Genomic DNA, 27,267 nt, shown 5'->3' with positions numbered 1-27,267 from the left:
TCCACGAAATTTTTACTCCCCATTTTTTTTTACTTCTAGTAAAAATCTCGTACGCAAAAATGGGATGCGGGCGAAGGGATAATGCCAATAAGTGATATCGCGCACACGAATGTCGCGCTACCCTCCTTCCACCACCAAGACTAACAGGGGACAAGGGAGTACAAATTTCGTACACCTGGCATGGGAAGTTAAATTGCTCGTGTTGGGGTGAAGTAATTTATTCGTTATTTATTCATCAGGGGAGTAACATTTTTGTACGAAATGTTTACTCGGAACTCACCTGTCTTGGGGAGTAATTTTCTCGTGCAATGGGGGAGTGCTTTTTTCGTAAAGGGAGTAACTTTTTCGTACGAAATGTTTACTCCGGAGTAAAAATCTCGTGGGAGTAATTTTCTCGTGTTACACCGGGAGGAACTATCTCAGTAATTGAATGGATTTTAAAGTCACTGAGTGCACAGGTAGCAAAATGAGATTTACACCCAAGAAAATATCATTCGCGGATGAAAAGGTTTTTGTATAATTCATTGCGCGTTCAAGCGCGCTGGCTATTTCAGAAGTAAGACAATATCTCTCGTCTCAAGTTTATTTCTACTTGCGTCAGTGACTGGATCAGTGTCACATCCAAAGCTTGAGCAGACGACTGAATCAAGTTGAAAAGAAGTTACCCGAAAGAAAATACAACATGACAGGCTTCTCGGCGTTAAATGAGGTAATTGCTGCTGGTGTAATTCATCAGGTAATTGAGTTCTGACAATTCAAGACCCTAATATTCACACAGTCAAAGCCAGGGCTACCTTGTCTTTCTTTTAAGATCCAGTTCAAAACTCTACACAAAAAAATGCGTCTTGTAGTCTAGGAAAAAAAAGGTTTCATAAAACAATGTTTGCGTATTGCTCAAGAAGTACTCAAACATAAAAGTTTGTGTCATTAATCAACCGGCTTTGGTCCACTACTAAACTAGTTTACGATTTTGTGAAGTCAAAAAACATTACACGCAGCACAAAAAAACGCTCGAAAAACCAACGTTACATACCAATAGAAAAACTAGCCAAGCGTTTGTATTCTCCGTCCCGGGCGTTCGTTCACAACTGGTTCACATTCATTCTTAAGTTTATACTGTCTTTTGAAAAAAAAAGTCCTTCCCTTACCAAAAAAGTTATTCATAGCCAAGAAATATCACAATCTGAACGAGAAGTCGATTCCATAAAACACACATTCTTCACCATCGATACGCCTCACCGCACCCGACACCACAGAAGACAACAGGTTTCGGCAGAGAATCAACAACAGGTTTCGGCAGAGAGTCAACAACAGGTTTCGGCAGAGAGTCAACAACAGGTTTCGGCAGAGAGTCAACAACAGGTTTCGGCAGAGAGTCAACAACAGGTTTCGGCAGAGACACACAACCTGTACGATAGTGCCTGGCGAACGCGCCGTCACAATGTCAGTGTGTACGCTTCTTCTTACCTGCCTTTTCCGCCACTAATAGGGTGCAGATGACAGCGGCAGGATGGGAAGAAAGCTGTTCTGGCACCTGCCTGTTTGTGTCGGCAATGGGTGCCAGGGGCCCGCTTTACTGCGGCCAGACATTGCCTTGGCTTCTGTTCTAAGCATGGCCCTGGGCTGTGTGTTCAGTGTACAGTGGTGGGTTTGTTGTCAGTGTTGGGGAAGAGATCAGACATTTAAAGTTGCTCTAATTGCCTTTTCATTCATGTTTTCTGTCTTTTCATTCTTGAACGCGTTCCTTCATGCCTGCTGGGTTTGCAACTGTAGACCCAAAAGCTCACGTTAATAGTAAATTTAGTAGAATGGAGCTATCTTCTCCTCTTAATCCCAGTCTGTCCGAGTGTCACCTCTTTGCGTTACTAAGAACAAAATATGTATATATTGCTGAATGTGTACGGCAAAATGGTAAAAGACCTGGTAGCATTATCATGGCATGCAAGCAATGTTACTGTGTCATCTGCAATGATGTACTCTTTCTGCAGATACAGCCACCAGAACATGACGATCTACATTTTGTTCATCGATGAAGCATTCTTCTCTTTTCGTTTGCTCCCGTCAGACATCTACAAAACCAAATACATCACCGTGAATGATATCACAGAGCATTATAGATTTGGCATTATAGCCGGCCACTGTTCCATTATAGTATCAACAAGGTCGTTAAACTCAGTGTTAATTCAAATCGTGTTTTGTTGCCAGCAGATTGTCAATTCATTTATGGTTGGTTGGTTGGTTTTTGTTTTAACGACCCTTCAACCGATATGGTAATTCAATCAAGTTGGCGGTTCTATGACACACTTTCTGTGATTGGTCAAAATGCCCCAACTCATTTAATATGACTGGTCATCATTTCTCTAGTAAGATAATATAGAAGGCCCACAAAATATCGAGACCATAAGTTATGCGAAGTGATGACGTCGATTGCTTGGCGTAAGTTGATGCATGAATTCTTCCGGGCAACGTCAGTCAATTCCAAGCATCGCTTTTGGAATGGAAAGAACATTTTTGTGAGTTTGCTGTCCAGAGACAAGTCAAAAAAGAAGGGAAAATGCGTGTGAAAGAAAAAAGCAGGAGCAGAGTGATAAGATAGGAATAAGAAACACATTTCTTGGGACATGAACCTTCCAGGACCTGAAAGTAGTATGTGAACAGAACAGCACCAATTCGGTCTGTTTGCAACCGCATGAAAGCATGAAAGAGATCGTCTTCAGATTGAATTACAATAACATTGTCTGGCTTCCTTTTGAAACTTCTCGGTTGTCATCGTGGATTGACGCCCTCCCAAAGCATCATTGAAGTCCTCCGTCGCTTTGCTCCGTCGAGCTTCAATGATGCTTTGATCGGGCGTCAATCCACGATGACAACCTCGAAGTTTCAAATGGAAGCCTATCAATATATATTATTGGCAGCTGATGTCGAGTGGAGCAAAGGCGTATCAAAAATATGTCAGGAAAACCATGGTCGTAGCAAGCAAAGTAGTGATCGTTTTCAAAAAATGTGTCCACATGCAACGATCATTTAATCAATAAAATATGTGTTGTTATTTTGAGTGCATAAAAGGGCTTGGCCGTAGAACAAATTAAATGGGAATGTCCTAAGATATCTTAGGATGATCAAAGGAGTGAACTGGTAAGAGTTAAGCTAACAATGTCAAGCTCTGTATAACACCTAGCTCATCAAAACCAACACGGAGCAACTACCTCTTTAACCCAACTAAAGTTGGTGATTATACGTACAGTCCCAGCCATCGGAGGGCTGAATCGGCTCATAATGTCAAGGTCTATAACACCCTTCTGTCCATCAGCATTGCTCAAGATTCTCACTCCGTCTATGATCCATACCGTGTGCTCAACAGGAAGGACTGTAGTGTATGGAAAAACAAAGAAGCACCTGGAAAGAAGACAAAACGTAGTACTTACAGCGGGCCCACCCGGCTGGTTTCAATTATAGGAGTCAAGGGTTAGAAAGTGAGACTCTATTTACACACGATCATTCTCCGACGTTTCCTTGAAATAATTGTGCGGTTGGCTGCTTCTTTTTTATTCTCCACGTTACATGCAGTTTTAACCTTTACAACGGTTGTTTGTTAGTTTGTCATGTCCTTTCAACCTATATGGCTATTCGGGACCAACATATTTTTGACCTTTGTAAGTTTACATGTTGATCTCCATGGGTCTATCACAGTAAAGATCAAATCTGTTCACACTTGTTACTTCAAATATTGTTAAAAAAAAAACCAAAAAAACTTGATCTCCTGTACACAGTTAAAACAAATCTTGTAGGTGGATGGGGGTGCGAGGGGGGTGGGGGACTTGTTCTATATAGACGGTCTTCTTTTTTTTCTGCTTTGTTTGTGTGTCTGAAGCCGCTATATCTTCATCTGCTCCAGACGAAAGAAAAGGAATCATGGAAGACTCTTGGTTTTCAACAATTGAGATTGATTATTGTTGTTTATACAACTCCTGCAATGCAACCGAAGGGTGGATTAAATCTAGTTGATTATTTTTAGACAAGTGAGAAATTATATATAACGAACTACTTTGATTACACCAAAAATCACACGTGGATTATTCGAAGTAAGAATAAAGAGGGCTAAAAAATAATCAACACTAGAATTTATTTTTAGAACATTTCACGCTGCCAAGCCGGGTGACACTGGAATACGCCGCGTCACTGCATGACGTCAAATGCATCAGCTGTTCGCAGTGAGTATCTCCAGAAAATCGCCTCTAATTTCTTCCAAATAACATATCATAACATTGCTGTTGTCTTCACTTTAGCATAAGGTGCTATAGTATCCTGGAATCGATTCATTTTGTTCCTCCGACATATGTGTGGCCCTCGAAGTAAGATTATGTACACTTTTCAAGCATATTCAGTGTAAATTTAGGCATTCCTCAGTTCGTATGGAAAAATAACCTCACGGACAAAGCTGCAGATACCTGGAGAGTAATTAAAGGCCATATCGTGATACGCACGTCACTTTTTGTTATTCAAGTTGGTATACTTTGATCACAGTTCGTGAATTCATTTGGTCACCGAAAGATTTCACGGGTGTACGCCGCGTCACTCGCCGGGTGTCTGCCCGATCACTTTTAGCTTTGCCATGGGTGTGCGCCGCGTCAACAACTTTCGTTTCTACTTGGCCATAGTTTATCGTTTAATGGTGGTATTGCGTACTTTTTGATACAAGCTGAACTCAGGAAGTACATGAACTGATCCGTGTATGTGTCTTTTCCATTTCATTACAGATGGAATTGTCCGCTGTCACCCTTGATAGCTTCTTGGATGTAAGTACTGAAGAAACTGTTCAAACGCAACCACTTCAAGATCTAAGTGAGGCTATAGGCCTCCCAGCCATGACGTCAACGCCGGCAAAGAAAACCCGAGTTCGGGAACTTTGCCAAGATTGTGGAAAAATCTTTTCACGAATGTCCAGTCTTAAAGAACACAGACGCATGAAACATGATTTTGCGCAAGGGCCAAGGTACTCCTGCCAACATTGTGCCAAAACGTTTATGAATAGATCTGACTTTCACAGTCACATCAGTGCTCACAGCGGTGTCAAGCCTCACCTTTGCGAAAAATGCAAACAAAACGAAAGTTATAGTTTTTTCCAGAGGTAAAATTAGAAATAAACCACTGTTTACGTACAATGGCAATTTAATCGAAGTAGTGTTTGATGTAATGTACTTGGGCCTTAAGATTAATTATAATAATACATTTTCAGTCGCACAGAAGAAGTATATGATCGTGCCTCAAGGGCAATGTTTGTTCTTTTGCGCACTTGTAGACAATTGTCACTGCCTGTGGACATACAAGTTGACCTGCTCGATAAAATGATTGCTCCAATTTTATTGTATGGATGTGAAGTATGGGGTTTTGGTTCCTGTGAACTTGCTACTAAACTTCAATTGCGTTTTTATAAAATTGTTTTCAAACTAAAAAAATCAACTCCAAATGCTATGATATTTGGTGAACTTGGAAGATATCCACTAGATGTTAATATGAAATGTAGAATGCTTTGCTATTGGTATAAACTGATTAGTCCTATTCATAAAAATAAATTTTCAAGTATTGTGTATTGCTTTACTTATAAATTGTATATCAACAAGATGATTGAATCCAAGTACTTATGTTTCATTGAAAAAACCTTAAATGAAATTGGTCTCTCTGGCCTTTGGACTTCTCAAGAAAATATTCAATACTCAAGCACATGGTTTAAAAAGAAAGTAAAAAGAAGCTTATATGACCAGTATATCCATAAATGGTTTACAGAAATTGGAACAAAAAATATGTTTTGGAATTATCGAATGTTCAAAGATATTTTTGCATGTGAAGACTACGTCACAACCCTGCCATATCAGCAATGTGTTTCAATGATGAAGTTTAGAACATTAAACAACAATTTGCCTGTACAGAAAGAACGTTATCTTAACATCCCGAGGTCAGAAAGAACTTGCACCAAATGTGTATCGCATGACATAGGTGATGAATTCCATTATTTATTTGTCTGTGATTTTTTCAAAGAAGAAAGAGCTGAGTTGTTACCACCTTACTATTGGAAAAAACCTAATGCACTTAAATTTAAAAAGTTGTTTGCTACTAAGAAAAAGAAATTGCTAAATAATATTTTGGACTTTATTAATAGAATTTGTAACAGTTTTTCATAATTTTTTTATTTTTAATTTTTTTTAATTTATTATAATTTATTAGCATATATCATGATTGTATTGATTGTATTTATTGTTCAAAATGCCCCAATGGGTTATGGACTAATAAAACTTGAACTTGAACTTGACAAAAAGTCATTCCAAAACAGACGGAATCTCACCAGACATGTGTGTCTTAATGCCCCGAGAGCAGCTCATAACTGTAGCACCTGCGACAAAACATTTCATTCTACACACCTGCTTCATCAGCACATGCATTCACATGACAAGGAACCCCAGTTCGAGACCGACAGACACAGAGAGACCCAACTATATTATTTTGAAGTACTTGACGCGGCGCTCACCCGATCGGTGACGCGGCACACACCCATGAAAAAATAAAAAAGGATCCGGCGCACACCCGACAAAAACTTGGGTGACTTCAGAAATTTATGCAGTGTAATCAAACTACAGCACTATACGTCTCAACAAGTGACTGAACTATCAATAAATGACCATCGAACGTTCTCCGATTGTCTGCAGCTTAGTTCGTGAGCTTGATTTTCCATGAGAATCGTGGACAACCTAGATTTAAACAGAATACGCTTGAGAACTGTGAATAATCTTATATCTACGTCCACACATGCGTCCGAGGAACAAAATGAATCGATTCCAGGATACTATACTACCTTATGCTAAAGTGAAGACAACAGCAATGTTATGATATGTTATTTGGAAGAAGTTAGAAGCGATTTTCTGGAGATACTCACTGCGAACAGCTGATGCGTTTGACGTCATGCGGTGACGCGGCGTATTCCAGTGTCACCCGGCTTGGCAGCGTGCATTTGAAACCCAGACGATTGGACCCTGTTGCGGAAGAATACGTACAACGTTGACTCAAAACTGTAACAACAATGGCTGACGTGTATGAAGTACACGCATACCTCGCCAGGTTTGTTTCTGTGACAGACGATGCCATTTGCTTTGTGTGTGTTTTGGTTGTTGCTTACTGTACGTGTAAAATCCAGTTCTTTAACAGGCAACAAACCTTGCAAATTTCCAGAAGCTGCAATCTGAAGCGACCTATCTCTGATTCTAGCAGACGATCTCTCCAATGTTTAACACAAAATCATCAAACTCTCCTGTCACATAGAACGTCCATTATATAGTGCAATGTTGAAATGAAGTTACCGGTCTGAAACATTTAGTCGTTTCTTCTGAGACAATCCTTGTTCTCTTATCATCTACAGATTTACCGCAGTCTTCACACAACAGAAGTCAGACTTTCGAACATATACAATCTACGTAGGCAAGCACGATACGTCATGACGTCATATGATTGCTAGCATATTGACGTAATGCTAAACATCCGGTTATCCCGAGTTTTCTCCGTAATACATGTCCGTGGGTTTTTCAATGTTCGGTTATTTCCGTGGCTTCATGCGGAAAGGGAACCGTCGTCTGCTATCAACGACATGGACCATTCTGGGGCCAGTTTCATAAGATAGCAGTGAACCGACTGACAGTCGATCGACTGCCCAGTCGATCGACTGTAGTTGATCGCCGGGTCACGGTAAAGCGGGTTTCATGGGCGAATCACGGTCATCCGCGGACGACCGCAGTCGACTGACTGAACAGTAATCCGAATTGTTACTTCCGGTAAATGCACATGCACGTGCAAGATGGCCGAGTATGAAGACTCGCTTGATTCAGTATGATGAAGAAAGTCTTACACAATCGGGGAACTATGCATTTACGGATTCCGAACTACCTTGTTGGTGGCCTACATCGACGACATAGGCCTGTTTGAACGGCGTCACTGTCCGGCTGTGACGGAAGCCAAGAAAGCTGCTGGTTGGCAGAAATTGTGTGCAGCCGTTAACGCCTGCGGACAAGGTTCGTTGAGGACAGTCAAGTCGCTAAAAAAAGAGATAAGCGACATGAAGTCCAGCGCCAAATCATGGTTACGGTTAAAAAAAACACCTCCGACTGGAAACAGAAAGGGGAAAAAGAAATTGTGGTATTACGATACCGTCATCGACCACGTTATAGGGAGAGATTCTCATGATTTTAACACAGAATGTAATGTTAGAATAGCTATATAAACGCTATTGTGTTTTAATCGTAGCAATGGGGTCCGATATTTAGACCAGACAAGTATAATGCCGACGAGTCGGAGACTAAGAATAAAGTAAAAGAATAGGGACTATTTGAATGACGCGCATTTGACACTCTGAGTGATTAGGCTGAAATGAAATTGCGTACAAAATGTCGTCTGCATGACTGCATGTTCGACCCGTGTTGTTCGTTGTATAAATAGCTTAAACAATGACGACAACTCGTTGATTACTGGAAAATAAACCACTCGTGGGTATTTGCAGCCGCTTGGTAATTCACTCGATCCGCACACTCGTGAATTACCAAGCGGCTGCAAATACCCACTCGTGGTTTATTTTCCAGTAATCAACTCGTGGTCATTGTTTAAGCTCTATTTTTTGTCCCTTGAACCACCCAGGGGTCATGCGGAATCAAGTCAGCGTTGTTCTTGTTCTCTGTTTTGGACTCGGTCCACTTTTTGAAGACAACAAAATAATCCCAAAAACTTTCACATTTAAATCTTACTTCATGTAAAATGTAGAAGATTCACAATAACTAAAATTCTGAAGTCAGTCCACACTTTATTATTAAATATTAAAAAAACAGTGGGGGGGGGGGGGGGGGGGGAGGGGCGGGCGGGGGATGGGGATCCTGACCTCTTGAAGTAAAAATGTTGTTCCAACAGGTGAGAAGTACAGCCGACAACGTAGACATATATATGTCGTGCCGAATTCACGTAATTGCCGATTCCGCGTAATGGGAAACATTTTTGCCCATTTCACGTAATCGACAAAACGCTGCCCAATACGTGAAATCGGCAGCGTTTTGCCGAAATCGCGTAAAGGCTTCTAAAATGTGCCCATTTTGCGAAATCGGCAGCCACTTTTTGGTTTTAAAGTTCTCAAATGCCTGGGATATCATCACACTCAGACAACTAGATACTCCAATGGATATATATCGCAATAATCGATAAGTTATGGCAAGTTATTGCAGAAAGTGTAGTTTTCATGCATTTACGGAGTTATGCTCGACACAGACCAACATAGATCATACATACGGAGGTAAAGCAATGTTTTGTTAATGCAATGTTCCGGTGACACAAAAAGTAACAGACTAACTGTCGCTTTTGCGAAATGGGCAAATTTTACAAGCATTTCCGCATTTTCGGCAAAACGCTGCCGATTTCACGTACTGGGCAGCGTTTTGCCGATTACGCGAAATGGGCAAGAATGTTGCCGATTCCGCGAATTCGGCAATTCCGTGAATTCGGCACGACACATATATCTATCAATGCTGTATATATTACGTCACTCCATTCATTCCCTTGCACCATCAATCCATGCTCGCCTTTTTCTTCCGAGCGAGCTACTGGACACTTTGTTAGATAAGTTTCAGGCATGGGAATTGAAAAAAGTAAAAAAAATTAAAAAAAAGGCTGAAAATCTGTAAGTAATAGCAAAGTCGACGGCGCGAAACGCCTAGCCTTACAAGGGGGTTCCGCCGGAATTTGTGTTTCTCCAAAGAACCCAAATGGTGCAATTTGGTGTCATCTGAGCTCCCAAGTTTGCCATTAAATTCCGTTTTTAGAACCATTTTTGCCTCCACCATTTATTTTTTCGGCGGACACTTTTGCTTTTTCGGCGGAACAAAAAAATATTTCGGCGGAAATTTGCCTTTTGGCGGACAATTCCCATGCCTGAAGTTTATTTTCTTTATTATTAGTGTTTGTCTGTCCACTTAAAAGACCGCTGGGTCGATCGTAGATCAGTAAACGTTAGATATTTTCTTGTATATATTGTAACAGATGGCCCTATTAGTATTATTCAGAAACTTTAACCTGAACATTTGCGGATCTAACTTTTGTACTGAGAAACATGTGATACAGATCTAAAAGTGTTCTTCATTGACTCAAGTGAAAGACTGGAAGACTTGTGGACAAATGTCATGATATTAACTGTGTTAGGATGTACTCACCAGAAAACCACTGCACAATTCGTAGCAGGAAACTTTCGCTGACTAGTTCATGTAGTTTTTATTCGGAATCGTGTTCGTATCATCGCATGAGATGAACACATCATGATAATGGAACGTAATCATCCCACTTCTGACACCATATGAAAACATCAGCGATGTTTCTATCAACGAGGAAAGCTCGAGAAAAGAAATAGCAACAACATCAACCACACCGAAACTGTATCCGGTTGTGGTATACCTGCCATGTGACGAGGCAATGGCTATAGCACAAGTGCAGACGACGAATACCTTTTCGTCGTCTGTAATCAAAAGGAAGGATGGGAAGACTACCATCACTCTAAAATACAGAAAATGGACCAGATGTACAGCTACAAAGAGTGATTCACTCGAAATTTCAGTTACAGTTTCTAGTTCTAGTTCTGGTAGTTGCAGATATGTTTTAAAATATATATAGATTATGCGGAGCATAATGTTAGAAAGCCCTATTACAGATGGCCCTATTAGTATTATCAGGGATGCAAACAAAAAAAACAAAAAAAGAGGAAAAGTGGCGGGGGTCTGGGGGCCGCGGAAGGCCCCCATTGGGGTCCAGGGGCAACGCCCTGGCGGGGGTTCAGGGGGCAGCGCCCCCTTGAAGCTGAAGCATTATGAACAAATTAATGACCAAAAACATGCATAAACGGCAATATTACCCTAAAAAAACACCTTATATTTACAGTGTCTAAAATAATGTACAATACTTACTGTTTTACTAAATTTACTGTAGAAAAATTACTGCTTATAGACTATAGAGTTTAGTACCACCAATATTTTTACCAAATGAACAGTCATTAGACTAGAGTGTTCTGTCTTCTGATCATTGAAAATATGGACAATCATATACTTGTACAAAGCAGCCACATGACATTACTTGGAGAGAGAGGGACAGGGAGATATAGATATGTTGACTCTGTCTGCAAGCTGTATCAATCCATGGCACTGACAAGATGACATTGGCAAGTCACAAAGTCTGTAATGGCAACTGTAAAAATCCCTTTGCTTTGGATGTATTTGAAACTTTAAAACTTTGTCTCTGACAGACAATTAAAAAAAATGGTTGTGTCTTAGCAGTCATAGTCTCAAATCCCTGACACACAATGCAGATCTTATATCCTTACTGTCACTGAAGCCACTAAACACCTTCTCTAAACTCTTGGCACAAATGAGCTTGAAGGCATCTGGACTTATTGTCTGTGAAAAATCTAAACATTGTCACTCAACACCTTGCACATAAAGAAGGCTTGTCACTCAACACCTGGCACAAAATGAAGACAAGATCCTTAATGATCTTATTGTCTTTGAAGAAGCCAAAAATTCTCACTCAATCTCTGGCATAAAATAAAAACATCTGGATTTTGTCATAGAAAAACTTTAAAAATAGTCTCTTAACCTTGTCACACAATGAAAACATTCTTACTGTCTATGCTGTGAGTATTGATTAAGCATTGCAAGTGATAATGTGTGTGTCCACAATTAGTTATTAGTCGAATGTGTTCTTCAATGGCCACAAAGCCGCGGCTGCCATACACCACTGGTTTCGAACACGCCACACAAAATGCGTTTCCGGCTTTTTCAATTTTGCGGATGACATCGCCTACTCTTTGCTCGTTGACGTTTCTGTCCAACCACTCCCATTTCCACTCGTTCTTTGCGTTTTCCTTGATTTTCTTTTCAAACCCGCGTTCAACGAACTTCATGCACGAAGCCATTTTTCGGGAAGGCACAAGTTAACGCGCCCGCGCTCACGTGTTTGGAAATGACAAACGGTTTACAGCTTCGCCCGTTTAAGAATACGGCTTTCGGATTCGCCCGCTTGAGAATAAACACCGAGAGGCATGCTCGGTTTACATTTTTCCTATTCTTTTTTTTCGGCGATTGTGCATGAAAAACGGCGATTTCAAAAAGTAAAAACGGCGATTTTTTCGCCGTTTAGCGGCTATTTTGCATCCCTGATTATCCAGAAACTTTAACCTGAACATTTGCGGATCTAACTTTTGTACTGAGAAACATGTGATACAGATCTAAAAGTGTTCTTCATTGACACAAGTGAAAGACTGGAAGACTTGTGGACAAATGTCATGATATTAACTGTGTTAGGATGTACTCACCAGAAAACCACTGCACAATTCGTAGCAGGAAACTTTCGCTGACAAGTTCATGTAGTTTTTATTCGGAATCGTGTTCGTATCATCGAGATGAACACATCATAATAATGGAACGTAATCTTCCCTTCGATGACGCCATTTTAGATGACGTGTTATTCGAGATCTCATCAAAAAAGAACGATAAAAGAATGTTGAGTTACAAAATGTGCATGTAAATATTATTGCATGCATTTTAGAATTGATTCATTATTGATAAGATCCCAATAAACATGCCAGAACTGGGCCATTGCTGGCTTTTTGCTGGCAAGTTTGGTAAAGCTGGCCATAAAAAAACCAACACTGGGCCAATTATGGTTTGCCAACAAAGGCCCAGTTATGGCTTGCCATCACTGGCCCATCTCTGGCATTCCAGTAATATTGTCGGCCAGTAAAATGCCTTAATTGGCCCACTGTTGGCACGCCATTGATGGCCCAGTGCTTGTTTGCCAGCATTGGGCCATAGGTGGCGTTTTGCTGGCAATTATAGGTGGGTTTTTGCTGGCACGCCAGCAATGGGCCAATGCTGGATTATTGCTGGCAAGAAGATCTGCGACAGCACAGCGGTATGACTTTCTCTCTTGGAGTGACGTAATGTACAAACAAATGTCGAAATAGCTTGACGTCACTCGTGATGATGACGCATTGTCAACTAAATCCGGCCCGCGGTGGTTCTGCAGATGTCCGGTTATTTGTTTTGCATTCAACTTCAAGGAATTTCCAAAGCACCTTCTTCGATTTCAGTACGCGTCCGATCTCCTCCGGCTAGAAGCAAGCGTGGTGAGTTTCACAAACAGTTGTGTGAGCAGGTCGTCGCAACGGCGTTAGATCTAGTATCTTCTTGTTCTTTTCCTCCGTTGTCGGTCTTTTTTTTCAACTTTCTTCTGCTGGACGTTTGAGTCAGTTCGCAAAATATAATAGACTTTAAGAAGTCGTCCTCTCTGTAAGAAAGAATCTGCGCGCGCGCGCGCGTGTGTGTGTGTGTGTGTGTGTGTGTGTGTGTGTGTGTGTGTGCGCCCGCGCGCGCGGTTGTGTGTGTGTGTGTGTGCGCCCGCGCGCGCGGTTGTGTGTGTGTGTGTGTGTGTGTGTGTGTGTGTGTGTGTGTGTGTGTGTGCCTTTTTCCTTTCTTTGTGTGATTGAGTTTGTTTTGTCTCTGTCAAAAGAAAAGCACCATTGGCATTACCATAAGCTTACTTGTAACCAAACAAATTGCATCTTGTGAATGTTGACATTGAGTATGTGTCTATTCACTCCAGGACAAAGATTTGTGCAAGTGTCTGACTGCCCAACTGGATAAGATGCAGCTCGCCTGGGTCTCAGTTCCTGAGAGAAACGCAAGAGAGCTGTCCGAGACAACGTAAGCTTCGCAGGTTAGATCAAAATACATATTCCTGTTGACCCCTTACTTCTGCTTGGCATTTTAGTCAGTTCAGAAAATATGATAGATTACAAGAAGTCGTCCTCTCTGTGAGAATGCCTCTGTGTGTGTATGTGTGTGTGTGTGTGTGTGTGTGTGTGTGTGTGTGTGTGTGTGTGTGTGCGCGCGTGTGTGTGTGTGTGCGCGCGCGCGCGTGCGTGCGTGCGTGTGCTGTTTGCTTGCATGCGTGCGTGTATGCTTGAGTTTGTTTGTGTGTGTGTGTGTGTGTGTGTGTGTGTGTGTGTGTGTGTGTGTGTGTGTGTGTGTGTGTGTGTGTGTGTGTGTGTGTGATATGGAATAATGAATTAAAACCAACAAAACTCGTTTGCTTTCATGTTTCAGAAGGTGAACGGCAGAACTTGGGAGTTTCAATGGCTTCACAAACAGACTTACCGTAGGCTACGACGTCAGGACAAAGAAAAGAAGCGTTATCTCAACGTTGCGGATGCGAACAGAGAAATGACAGAATCAAGACAATCCTACGGAGGTTTACTGGGAAGTGAACAAGAAACATTCTGCCTTTGGTCATCATGTCTCGAGTGTGAAATTTAGAACGCTGTACAAATAAAATAAACCAGTGAGCAACTGAAAACAAAGCGTACGTTTCTGTAATGCTTCGATAATGAGTCGTTGCTGTTTGGAAGCTTTACATTAATTTTTGTTTTGTTTTTAATCTATATTACTGTATTGTTGTTGTGCCCGCTATAACTGCGTTGATGACGATATTCTGTCAAAACCACTGCCTTTACTTGCCAGATAAGTTACACGACAAATGTGATTAGCATTTCAATTGCATTTTACTGATGAATTTGATAATTACGCATATATGCATATTGCTAATGTACAGCTTGACAGCATTGCCCTTTGCTTTATTTGCGCACGTCTTGCCGCCAGCATGTGTTGAAAAGTCCATTGATGTGCTGTGTTTTGTCATTGTTATTACATTCACAGTAAAAATGACAAAACAAAGCATATTTATAGACTTCCAACAACCACATATGGGCTAACAAGACTGTGCAGGTAGAGTACATGAATAGAGCCGTCATTCTATCAGAATCAGTGGTATTGGTATATTTACTGCAACTTATTGGCATTTTGCTGGCAATGGTAATGACAGAAATATGGCATTATGCCGGGCCACAACTGGCCCGGTAATTTCAGCAGGTAAAGGGCCATTAACGGAAAATATATGGAAAACAGTTTTTTTTATATAAAACTAAAAACCTGCAAAATGCTGGCGAAATGCTGGCAAAATGCTGGCAAAATGCTGGGTTTTTGATGGCAAGCCATCAATAAGCCATCAAATAAATGATGGGATTTTGCTGGCAAAATTCTGGCAAAATGATGGCAAGCCATCAAAAAGCCATCAAATACATGATGGGTTTTTGCTGGAAAATTGCTGGCAAATTGCTGGCAAAATGATGGCAAGCCATCAAAAAGCCAGCAAATAAATGATGGGTTTTTGCTGGCAAAGTGCTGGCTTGCCAGTGATGGCCCATCAATTTGCCAATGTGCATACGGGTAATATGCCAGCATTGGGCCATCAATGGGCCTTTGATGGCAGTAGTTCTGGCAACTGGCATTGCCATCAAAACGCCAGCAATGGCCCATTTCTGGCATGTTTATTGGGATAATGATTGAGTGAAAGGAAACAGAGATTTAGTTTAGTAAGATAAATTGTTTGTACGTTGTTAGAGGTTACCTAGAGAAACGTAAACAAACACTTTTTGGTCGCTTTGACTTGAGAAGGTGTTACACGAGTTATCATCGAAGCAGAACGATAGAAGAATGTTGTGTTATGAAATGTGCATGTAAATATGGTTATGCATTTTGGAATTAATTCATTATTGATAAGATAATGATTGAGTGAAAGGAAACAGAGATTTAGTTTGGTAAGATAAATTGTTTGAGCGTTGTTAGAAGTTACCTAGAGAAACGTAAACAAACACTTTCGATCGCCTTGACTCTGTAACCTTGTACTTTTTCAGGCCATAAATTACTTTTTATTTACTTCAAAAGTCAAGTTTACTAGTAGTCAGTTTCATGTGTGGTCAAAGGGAGGTAATCGTTTTGTGTATTTGGCTTGTCATAAATTCTCTCCCTTGTTTTAAAATTGGTGTGATTTCCCCTTGGATATGTTCGTCAGCGCCATCTTTCGTTTTCAAACCGTTTTGGGAAATTTTCTTCTGTTTCTTTTTGCTGCCATCACACAACCCTAACCAGGTATATGTGTTTTGATTTGTGTGTAGTTTTAGTTATGAATATGTCAGGAATCTTTTTTGATTGATGTGCAGTTCTAGAATGTCCGAGATTTTGTGCAAACTTTGTTTTTTTCATTCAGGGCTGATCAGAGATTTTATGAATGCGTAATGAGATCTGTTGAAGAATTTTGATTGCGAGTTTTTAGATTCTTTCAGACAGGCAAAAAGTGCGCGGTTGAGTTAGTCTAAATACAGATAGACTGAAGAATATTTCTACGAAGTTTGAGTAAAATATTTAGAAATTTGTGGCTGATATTGCATTTTTTGGATTTCGCGATCAGTTGTGACGTCATAGTTTTCGTCATTGGAATGCTATGTTTTGCATTGGAATAATCGTTAATTATTCTTTTTGAATCACTTGAGGTGAATTTGACTAGGTGGATAGTGTGTATACTGTGGAGTTGTAGTCTGAGAACTAGTGTAAGAATTCCAGAGTATTTTGATTTTCTGTTTGACTGTGTTATTTGTAAGATAAACTGACGACAGTATTGGTAGATAGTTCAGTGTAGACTGAATGTTTTGGCAAGCTTGAATTTTGCTTGTGACTGGTATCAGCAATTTTGTTTGTCATGTCAGATAGTTTTACCATGTGTAGCTGATCAGAGTTAGGTTTTGTTGGAAGTGTTATTGGGCATGACAGCTTCAGTTGGAATTTTTAATACTTTGTAAAAGAGTATTGTAGCACTAGTGTCTTAGTACATTATTATAGAAATGTAACGTTTACATTTCATGTAGTCATAGTTGTTAGAAGTTTACAGTGTTATATTGTTGAGACTGGTTGTATAATTAAATTATTTATTTCTTGTTATGATTTGTGATGATTGTGATACTTATGATTGTTATTTTTTTTCTTATGTTACATGGTTGTGTGTCCTCCTTCCATCCTTATATTTATTTTTTTTTCATTCGTGTCATTATTCTAGTTGCAATAACTGTTTGAACAATAAAAGAAAGAAGAAACTCTCAACCGGACTTATTTTTATTTTGGTTGTTTCACAAAGAAATTTCCAATATTACATTTTGGCGCCCAATGTGGGGCTTGAGAGTATAGTATTTTCAGTTCAAACATACAGTATAGGATGGAAGGAGGAGGAGCCGGTGAGGGACCAGCTGAAGAGGCCGTTGAGGAGCAGCAAGCAGCTCTAGACGGGGAGGAGCAGCAAGGAGCTGGTGGCGGCGGTCAACATGCACATAATGCTGGTGGCGGCGATGGCGGTAATGGTGGTGGCAACGCTGGTCGTCAAGCGGACAACGCAGACAGTGGAGACAACGTTGGTGGGGATGACAACAACGCTGCACCGACCTTGACCATGCCGCAGATTCAGCAGTTGCTGAGTGGGCTGAGCGTGACTGTCAACTCAACACCACCAGGTCCTCGTGTGAAAGTGTTTTCAGGTGCTAATCCTCCAGCTCAGGGAGAGGTTACCTTTGTGGAATGGGAGGTGCAGGTAGAAAGGCTGATACAAGATGGCGGCCCTGACCTTGATAGGAGGGTGAGAAGCAGCGTGAATTGTGTAGCTTGGCAGCAGTGCACGGGCCTGACAAAGGCGAAGGACATTTTAGCACATCTCCGGACTTTGTTTGGGTCTACACAGTCTCCAGAGGACTTATATCACCAGTTCCTGGAAGCTACACTGCAGAGGAAAGAAGTTCCATCAGCGTTTCTGCTGAGGTTATGGAGTGAGCTTCATCAAGTTGACAAGCTCGCGCCAATGAAAGCAGAAGAGCTTCAAAAAAAGCTGTATAGGGTCTTTATGAAGGGGGTGTCGGCAGCATATCCACTACTAGCATTGGAACTTCGCACGAAGTTTGGCCATCCAGGAACGGCAGCGCCGGAGTTCGTGGTGTTGGTGACCACAGTACGTCAATTGGAGGGATCAAGTTCATCAACCAGCAAAGAAGCGCACAGCCACACTACACAAGAGCAGAAGCCGTCAACAGCTGCTCTTAGTGAGGCCGACGTAGAGAAAATCATTTCTGGAGTGGTGGAACGTTTGCAGGGTTCTTCCAAGACTACGGCAGCAGCATCGTCACCCACCCCTGCCCAAACTCCTGTCCCTTCACATGATACTCCCAGAAATGCCCAACTTTTCCGTTTCACTCCCAAAGGGGCATGTTTCAGGTGTGGTCAGCTAGGTCACTACGTGAGAGACTGTCGTCGACCTCCGTTAAACGGAAACCAGTCACGATGAAGGGGCAAACCGTGGCTGAAGAGAAGAGACGCCCCTCATCAGCAGACTTGCCAAAGATAGAAGCTGCCATCGACGCGTTGGAGAACGGACATCTACAGCTGAAACCTGTTAGACTGCAAGCTAACACTTTATTGTGTGTTCAAGCAGGAGAACTAGTAGAGCTGAGAGGCCGAGTGTATGGAAGTGTTTCAGAAGATGTGATTGTACGTTCGCGAACAGTGGATTCGTTGCCGTCAGGTTTGAAAGTGGTGAAAAGTGAACTAACGAAACAACAAGACAACACGCTGTATGTTGTGGTGATGGTTCACAATGAGAGTAGACGGAACATAACTTTGGACTCTACTGTTGTGTTGGCCGAGTTCCATGCAAAAGTGCCGTTAGAAGCAGTGGTGGGACCGTCATGTGAAGTGCCTGTGAACATTTTTGGTGAAGAATGCAGAGGACTTTTGGACTCTGGTTCACAAGTGACTCTCATTGGTGAAGGGTACAACCGGACTCATCTTTCGCATCTACCCTTGCAACAGTTGGATTCAGAGTTGAACGTGAAGGGTGCGGGAGATCAGGATGTGCCATATTTGGGTGTGGTAGTTGTGTCTATGATTCTTCCAGAATATGTGTTAGGCACTACTGATGCGGTTGAAGTAGCAGCACTTGTGGTGAGAGACAGTGATTTCTCGAAGCGTGTGCCGGTGATTGTAGGAACCAATGCGTTTCATTCTGTGGGTGACAAAAGTGTTGATAAGAGTAAGCTTCGTTGTGAAGCGTTGTTTGCATTCAGCATGCAAACTAAGTCAGAAAATGGCAAGCTGGGATCAGCTCGTTTACGCACTGGTGACGTCACAATCCCAGCACACGGTTCAGTGAAAGTGAAAGTGTCAGCCAAAATACCCTTCCAGCGAAACAGGACACATGTACTTTTACAAGAGCCCACAGATTCTCCGTTGCAGGAGGGCTTGGGGGTCGTTGCAATGAAAACGTCAGTTGATCAGTTGCATAACGTTCACATTGAAATTTGTAACTTTTCTGATGAAGATGTTGTGCTTTCAAAGAAGCAAATTGTTGCTGATGTTTTTGTGATTCATGCTGAATATGATGTTGTCAAAGTGATGGATGAGTTGCACAGTGCACAGAGTGAAAGTGTGACTGTGAATGATGGTGTGTCAAAACCTGATGATGCTGCCTCTGAGATCAAATTCAAGTTTGGTGAAGAGACATCACTTGAATGGCAAGAACATTTTAGTAAGCGACTGCAGTCGTTTAGTGATGTTTTCATCAGGCATGAGTATGATCTTGGATTCACAGAAGCGGTTTTGCATGACGTTGAGTTAGAGCCAGGACCTTGCATACGAGAACGACCGAGGCCTATTTCCCCTCAGGATTTGGATGATCTAAAAAAAACATATCCAAGAGCTGTTAGATTCCAAAATTATCTCCCCTGCGCTGTCCCCGTATGCAAGTCCTGTGGTTCTGATTCGAAAGAAAAATGGTGCATTGCGCATGTGTGTTGACTATAGAAAAGTCAACTTGAGAACTGTCAAGGACAGTTACTCGATTCCCAAAATAGAAGATCTGTTCCTTACATTGTCTAAAAGCAAGTTTTTTTCCTCAATGGATCTGAGTAAGGCCTATTACCAGGTAGGGATGACAGAGCGCGCAAAGCAGATCTCTACGTTCTGTACGCCAGTAGGCTACTATAGTTTTGAGCGTATGGCCATGGGAATGACTGGAAGTCCGTCTACTTTTCAGAGGTTAATTAATGGACAAGGTGTTTGAGGACATGAATCTCTGTGAACTCATTGTTTTTCTGGATGATATTTTAGTTCATGGTAAAACACTGTCTGAACTAGAAGAGAACACTCTATTAGCTCTTGAACGCCTTCGTCGGTACAATCTGAAGCTTGATCCTGAAAAATGTGTGTTCGGAACTACTAGTGTAAAACATTTGGGTTACGTGATCTCAGCTCAGGGAATAAAACCAGATTCAGCAAAACTTGAAGCACTCACAAAATGGCCTGTTCCTAAAACTGTTAGGGAAGTGAAATCGAAGTAATTCATAGGATTTGCATCCTATTACCGTCGTTTTGTTCCACACTTTGCAGAGCTTGCCCGGCCATTGAATGATTTGACGATAGGGTATGTTCCTTCCAAGGGCAAAGGCAGAGGGCAGAAAAAATCGGGTACTTTGACTCTTTCGTCAGACATTTCTCATCTTTGGGGTGATAGGGAACAGAAGGCTTTTGACCAGATGATTCAGGTGTTGACTACTGATACTGTGGTTATTTTTGCAGACAAGACGAAACCTTTTGTGATGCACTGTGATGCCTCTGGAATAGAGTTAGGGGCAGTTTTGTATCAGGAACATGAAGGTCAGCTGAAAGTTGTCGCCTATGCTAGTCGAGGGCTAAGCAAGTCAGAAGCAAACTATCCTGCACACAAAAGAGAATTTCTAGCCTTGAAGTGGGCGTTGACTGAGAAATTCCATGATTATGTGTTGGTTGTCATGTCACCATTGTCACGGACAATAATCCTCTCTGTTATATTCTGGGCAATGCCAAATTAGATGCTACTAGCCATAGATGGTTATCGGCTTTGTCCGTATATGATTTCGACTTGAAATATCGCAAAGGTTCTAGTCACATTGATGCTACAGAATGTTGATCCGTTACTCGAAGATGCTGAGTATCAGAAATTGTTAGATCAGACTCAGTTTTTGAGAGAGAAAGCCCAGAAGTTTGAGGAGGAAGCCACAGAAGATACACTAGTTGACAGTGAAACAGTTTGTGCATTGTTACAGTCCAAAGGGGTGACTGTAGGTTGTTTCCAGCAGACAGTGGATAGCAAGAATGATGTTGGTTTTCTTCCAGCTGTAGAATCCATAGTGAAAGATCCTAGTTATTTGAGTGATGACATTTTGGATCCTGGAGATATTGGGCGGGATACCATTTCTGAACAAGAGTGGCGAAGGCATCAGTCGGCGGATTCAGCGATTGCTTTTGTAGTGAAGTGGATACAGCAAGGGAAGAGAGAGGATTGGGGTAGACTAGGAATCAGAGATCCTGAAATCAGAGCCTATCTCAGAGACCAAGACAAACTGCAGTTGAAGAATGGTGTGTTGTACCGTACTGTCAAGAATGAGGATGAGAAGATAGTATGGCAGTTGGTTGTTCCAAAATCTCATAGACAGGAAGCAATGAAAGGAGTGCACGAAGATCTTTTTCATGTACATTATGAAGGAGCACTGCGTCAGGCAAGGTTGCGTTTCTTTTGGCCTTATATGGCTCGAGACATTCAGAGAAAAATTGCAAATTGTCGACGTTGTATTCAGAGAGGAGCACTGAAACAAAAAGCACCTATGCAGACTATAGAGACAACTTATCCGTTGGAATTGTTGTCCATAGACTACCTGACCATAGAGGAAGAGGGACGGAAAGTGAACATATTGGTCGTCATGGATCATTTCACTAAATTTGCTCAGGCTATAGTAACTAAGGATCAAACTGCTAAGTGCGTGGCTAAGGCACTGTGGGAAGATTTCTTTTTGCTGTATGGTTTTCCGAGCAGAATTTTGTCTGACCAAGGAAGAGATTTTGAGTCAAATTTCATCAGAGAAATCTGTAGCATAGCTGGAATCAAGAAATGTCGGACGACTCCATATCATCCACAAGGAAATCCAGTAGAAAGATGGAACAGAAGTCTAATTTCTATGTTGAGAAGTCTTGAAACTGAAAAGAAAAAGAACTGGAGAAAACACTTGAAAGCAATAGTACATGCGTACAACTGCAGGATTCATGAGTCCAGTGGGTACTGTCCCCACTATTTGTTTTTTGGTCGACATCCTAGACTGCCAATTGATCTAGCATTTGGTATAGAAGTGGGTGGACATCAAACAGAAAGTCCACGGATGTACATTCAGAAACTAAAGAAAAGTCTGCAGACAGCTTATGCTAAAGCTAGAGAGACTATGGATGCTAGTGCTCAGAAAAACAAGAGGCGCTATGATGCCAGTGCACATGCGGCCGAGTTAGAAATCGGCGATAGATGTTTAGTCAGGAGAGTTGGTACTCAAATCCGGTCTAAAGTTGATGATAGGTGGGAGTCGCAAGTGTACAAAGTAGTGTCCAAGAAGTCTGGTGTTCCAGTGTACACAGTAGAGACTGAAGATGAAACAGGGTCTACTAGAACATTACACAGAAATCTGTTGTTACCGATTGGAGCGGTTGATCTGGAACCAGAACCAGAGGTTCCAGAGGTGAAAATCTCCAAGGAGAGTGCACCTAGGCCTGTGCCTAGACATAGACCCCGTAGAAAGAAACTGTTTGACAGAAAGCCAGTGCAAGAGGAAGAAGTTGAAGAAAGAGAAGATGAAGGTGATGTCGTGATTCGTTTTGAGCGAAGATTAGACAGTAGACTGGATGCAGAAGCTCCAGAGTTTGAGCCTCAGGTTGTGCAACCTGTGAAGAAGAAGAAGCAGAACCACCAGGTGGTGGTGATAGAGATATTGAAGCAAATGTCTCAGAAAGTGTAGAAGATGTGGTTGAAGAAGTAGTTCTACCACCAGAAGATGTGGAAGAAGATATACTTCATGTAGATTCTGAAATAGAGCAGTCAGAAAGTGAAGCTGAGGTAGAAGATGTAGAAGAAGGCTCAGATGAGTCAGAGAATGTTGGGAATTCCAGTGGTGGAATTGAAGAAGAAGTTGTAGAAGAGACAGACTCGGATGAGACAGATGAGGCAGAAAAGAGAGAAAAGAAAGCACCAGATCGAAAAGAGTCTGGAGATGAGATTCGCCGGTCTAGGTATGGTAGACCAATAAAGCCGCCTGACCGTCTCACGCTTCTTCATGAAGTTCAGAGGTCAAATGGTTTGGAGGAAGTTATGACTTTTTTCATACTTAGTCTCAGAAAAATGTGTGACGAATGGCTCCAACAGAGCGCATTGAAATGAGGAAAATGTGTTTTCCTTGTATTTTTGTATTTTCTGGATTTTTTTTGCAAAATATATTGTATTTTGTGGATAGCGGTTGCTAACGCCAGAGGTTAGTTTTTATGCACCATAGATTATATGAGTGTGAACAGTTGGTCAAGGGAACTTGACTGTAATTGAAAAGATGTAGCACTTTTTACAAAAGTGGTTTGGCGGCTGTTGAAACTTTTTCATGGGTGTAGTTACTTTTCTGTATTGCGATTGTTGAATTCTTTAACATGGTTATGTTTGACTATTGTATGTGTCAGGTGTAAATGTTCAAATTAGTAATTTGAAATTTTTTTTTTTAGGAGGGGAATGTGTAACCTTGTACTTTTTCAGGCCATAAATTACTTTTTATTTACTTCAAAAGTCAAGTTTACTAGTAGTCAGTTTCATGTGTGGTCAAAGGGAGGTAATCGTTTTGTGTATTTGGCTTGTCATAAATTCTCTCCCTTGTTTTAAAATTGGTGTGATTTCCCCTTGGATATGTTCGTCAGCGCCATCTTTCGTTTTCAAACCGTTTTGGGAAATTTTCTTCTGTTACTTTTTGCTGCCATCACACAACCCTAACCAGGTATGTGTTTTGATTTGTGTGTAATTTTAGTTATGAATATGTCAGGAATCTTTTTTGATTGATGTGCAGTTCTAGAATGTCCGAGATTTTGTGCAAACTTTGTTTTTTTCATTCAGGGCTGATCAGAGATTTTATGAATGCGTAATGAGATCTGTTGAAGAATTTTGATTGCGAGTTTTTAGATTCTTTCAGACAGGCAAAAAGTGCGCGGTTGAGTTAGTCTAAATACAGATAGACTGAAGAATATTTCTACGAAGTTTGAGTAAAATATTTAGAGATTTGTGGCTGATATTGCATTTTTGGGATTTCGCGATCAGTTGTGACGTCATAGTTTTCGTCATTGGAATGCTATGTTTTGCATTGGAATAATCGTTAATTATTCTTTTTGAATCACTTGAGGTGAATTTGACTAGGTGGATAGTGTGTATACTGTGGAGTTGTAGTCTGAGAACTAGTGTAAGAATTCCAGAGTATTTTGATTTTCTGTTTGACTGTGTTATTTGTAAGATAAACAGTAAGTATACAGAAGACAGTATTGGTAGATAGTTCAGTGTAGACTGAATGTTTTGGCAAGCTTGAATTTTGCTTGTGACTGGTATCAGCAATTTTGCTTGTCATGTCAGATAGTTTTACCATGTGTAGCTGTCTATTAAAAAAAAACTGACAATGCTGTGATCAGAGTTAGGTTTTGTTGGAAGTGTTATTGGGCATGACAGCTTCAGTTGGAATTTTTAATACTTTGTAAAAGAGTATTGTAGCACTAGTGTCTTAGTACATTATTATAGAAATGTAACGTTTACATTTCATGTAGTCATAGTTGTTAGAAGTTTACAGTGTTATATTGTTGAGACTGGTTGTATAATTATATTATTTATTTCTTGTTATGATTTGTGATGATTGTGATACTTATGATTGTTATTTTTTTCTTATGTTACAGGGTTGTGTGTCCTCCTTCCATCCTTATATTTATTTTTTTTCATTCGTGTCATTATTCTAGTTGCAATAACTGTTTGAACAATAAAAGAAAGAAGAAACTCTCAACCGGACTTATTTTTATTTTGGTTGTTTCACAAAGAAATTTCCAATATTACAACTCTAAGACGATCGAGAGTGTCGGTTCGTTGCTAGAGGTACGAGACAAACAGAAGACAAGCAGAATCAAGGTATGTCACACGCTTTCCTTCTTTGCCACTACTAAAGCAAACGTGTGCAAGATTGTATGTTACACGCTTTGGAGCATGTGCAAGAACGGATTCAAACTCGAAATCGTCCCTCCAAAAACCCCAAAATGCACACACGACTTTTATTTCTCCTGCTGTTATCGTTTCTTCTCTTTACAAATTCTTCAACGCTGAGAATACTGAAAACGGCATCCCAGACGACAGTACTGTTTCCATACGCGAATTTAGCTGCCCTTGGAAAGTGGCTCGCTCAGGAGGCCTCTTAGTCTGAATCTAGAAGGACAGAGTTATGAACATAGATGACAAAGATCCCGGAAAGAACAAACATTTCGCGGATGCAGACACAGAACGACGTCATGAAGATTGCAATGCTTCAAAAGATACAGACTGTGACGATACTGTGACGTCATTCACATATACCGAGACGTCATTTATAGTTGTTCGGTCACTTTCGTCAAAAAGTAGATCTCTCCACAATGGCTGCTCCTGTGTTTAGGTTTATCAAGCGTGAGTACGCAAAATGTGTTTGTTCTCTCCTCTGTTGAAGCTGTGAGACATAATCGCCATTACGAGCTAGTCGTGTGACAGAGAGTTTTCTTGCACACTCGACTGCTGCTGTTTCACTCCGGCTAAAGCCGTCGTGAAACATCTACAGTCTCGTGTGCAAGAAAACTCTCTGTCACACGACTAGCTCGTAATAGCGGGTAATGTTGTGTATGTTGTTAGGACATGTATTGGGGTAACGTAGACAGACAAGGGAAATCGTTATAGACGATCGAAACGTTAGCAGTAGCTAGAGGTAACAGGTAAACAAACAAGGAAGGGGATAAATAGAGAAGGGAAAGGAGAAAATGGGTTCTAGAGGAAGAAACCCGGAAAAGAGAAATCGGGGCTTTTTGTGGATTGTTCTACGAAATCTTTTCTATGCTGTTCTATGGTTCCAAAAGGCTAGGCTATGATATTCAGTTCAAAGACGGAGTTTCTTCGAGACGAGACTATTGAGATATAATATTGAGTTAGAGAACACTAGGTTCTAAGCTACACGACGGGATAGCGGTCTACAGGAAGAAATGGGGAAAAGAGAAATTAGGGCCAGTCTACAGAAGAAATCGGGGTCTACAGGTGGAAACCCGGAAAAGAAAAATCGGGAATAACCTACAGGAGAGATCAGTCTACGAAAGAAATAAGAGTCATTCCACTCTATGTCTTCTGGGCTCGAGGTCATGTAACAGAAAGAAGATAGACTGGAGCAGAGTTATTGTACGTCATTCCTATTTTACATGTGAAAGAATGATACACTGAGAATGAGATACGATACGAATTTATTAACATATTAAATCTGAGTCTTGAAACCCGGAACAATTTGTGTCTGTTTTATTCTTCGTCTTCATTAAAATTCACACACGTACACACAACAAACGGTCAGCGAGAGCAGTCCGCTTTCGTCATTCCGTTACAATATGTAGATAAGAAAGGACGCGTCATTGTATTGTATTACGTCTCACCATTCACTTTCCTGCACAATCTAATTATCCTCCATCTATCACCCTGAATAAGCCCACGTCCCCGGGGGGAAACATTTGGACTCATTAAACTTCCCATATTTATCAAAAAATCTGTTGAGGAGATATGTATAGGTTACAACACGAGTGGTTTTTTATATGGCTTGTATTTCAGTCAAGACCCAGCGGATGAATATCATCGGGAGACACGAGCCTCTGGCGAGTGGCTCTCGATTGATATTCCCGCTGGGTCTTGACTGAAATACAAGCCATATAAAAAACCACGAGTGTTGTAATCTGTATATCCCATTCTACCATCAAACACAAAGTGTAGACTACTAGCGGCACTGTTGCGATCTGTGGACTGTAAAACAGTGGTGCCAGCGAGACTTAGCACTTTTGCAACCTTAAACTAAGTGACCGTCGCTGAAAAAATAAAACGAATGAGTGCATCGATAAGTACGCGGTAACACTACTTTCAGACCATTTAAAAGCTTTAAGTAAAGGTTCATAAGTTGCAAGAAAGTAATGAAGTCGTATAGAAATTAATTTAGTTGAAGCGCACAATTCTTTTGTTTTGCGTTTCAGGTCGGCAGAACGGGCGAAACGGGGTTGGGACCCATTTGGCTTACTCGATTCAGAATCGATTCCACGTTGTTTTTCTCGAACGTGTTATTATACAATTAGGCTTATTGACAGAGAAGCAAATTTTAGGGAACAAATATGTAGGTTTAGATTTAACCATTTGCTCCCTATTTGAAATGTA

General features: G+C 41.0%; 1 protein-coding gene and 1 long non-coding RNA gene across 2 annotated transcripts in view; both read left to right on the top strand.

Moving 5' to 3' along the window:
* LOC138982546 (uncharacterized) overlaps nucleotides 1–27,267 on the top strand; it is a 243,226-nt gene that overhangs the window by 150,135 nt on the left and 65,824 nt on the right. The window lies entirely within an intron of this gene.
* LOC138982533 (uncharacterized) lies at nucleotides 13,039–14,422 on the top strand. Its single transcript, XR_011460888.1, has 2 exons — nucleotides 13,039–13,779; nucleotides 14,169–14,422. It is a non-coding gene; the product is annotated as an uncharacterized lncRNA (long non-coding RNA).

This window comes from Littorina saxatilis, linkage group LG12 (genome assembly GCF_037325665.1).
Source record: "Littorina saxatilis isolate snail1 linkage group LG12, US_GU_Lsax_2.0, whole genome shotgun sequence".
NCBI lineage: Eukaryota > Metazoa > Mollusca > Gastropoda > Littorinimorpha > Littorinidae > Littorina > Littorina saxatilis.
The sequence above is the reverse complement of the archived record's forward strand: the minus strand, read 5'-3'. Positions and strand labels throughout refer to the sequence as shown.